Below are 927 nucleotides of genomic sequence, written 5' to 3'. Positions count from 1 at the left end.
CTATCACCGCTGCCACTCCACGCCGTTACCACCATCACCAGCGTCATTACTAACACTGCTGTCATCAGTACCGTCACAACCACCACCACGAAAGCCGCCGTCGCCAATACCATGACTACTACCACTAATAACATCGCAGCCGTCGTAATGTGAGAACGATTAAGTTCAAGATCAAGGTAGCAAAGTATTTTTGGTAGCCTTATGTGTCTATTTCTTTCAACCCGTTATTCACAAAGATCCTAATGTAGGCCTGCCTAGTTCAGGAGGGAATTTGTGGAAGTAGAACAATACTGGCCTAAATTCAGTGTTTGGGTTTTTTAGCTCAAATTCTGCCGCGATGTAGTGCATTTAGGAATCAGCGACCACAAACAATAGCCTCTACGGTGATACTTAATCTGTTAGAAATAACAGTCAAAGCCATCTCAAATGATACCCTATCGTCACACGAAAGAAGAAAGCTTCATTTGGATAATGTAACACTTGATACATTGTTTGAATAAAAAGGACGAACGCCTTTGATCGTAGGTCTGCCCGATCACAGTTTGCTTGGGTTTAAACAACACCAATTGATTTTGGAGCCTCTACGCCAGGACGTACTGTGAGTATTTACTCAGGGTAGGCAGTTGGTGACATTTATGTAGTAAAACACACAAAAAAATAAGCGAAACACAGCCACGTGACTGAGTTGACAGCAGATTTACTTCTGCCTTTTTAGCACGTAAAGAAAACAGAATCTGGTCTTTTTCATTCGCATAATGAGCCCCCTTTAATTTTGCTCGGATTGCTTTCAATTTTGGTGTATCGATGCAACTCTGAATTTTTTACGACCAGCCAATTACTTTATCTCTTAAATGAAAGAATCTGATGTTACTTGGAATTAAAGTTGGGAAATTTGGGTGATTTCAGGCAATCAACAGACAGTTGTTG

Source organism: Octopus sinensis, linkage group LG14 (assembly GCF_006345805.1).
Source record: "Octopus sinensis linkage group LG14, ASM634580v1, whole genome shotgun sequence".
NCBI classification, from domain to species: domain Eukaryota; kingdom Metazoa; phylum Mollusca; class Cephalopoda; order Octopoda; family Octopodidae; genus Octopus; species Octopus sinensis.
Note: the sequence above shows the minus strand (reverse complement) of the source record.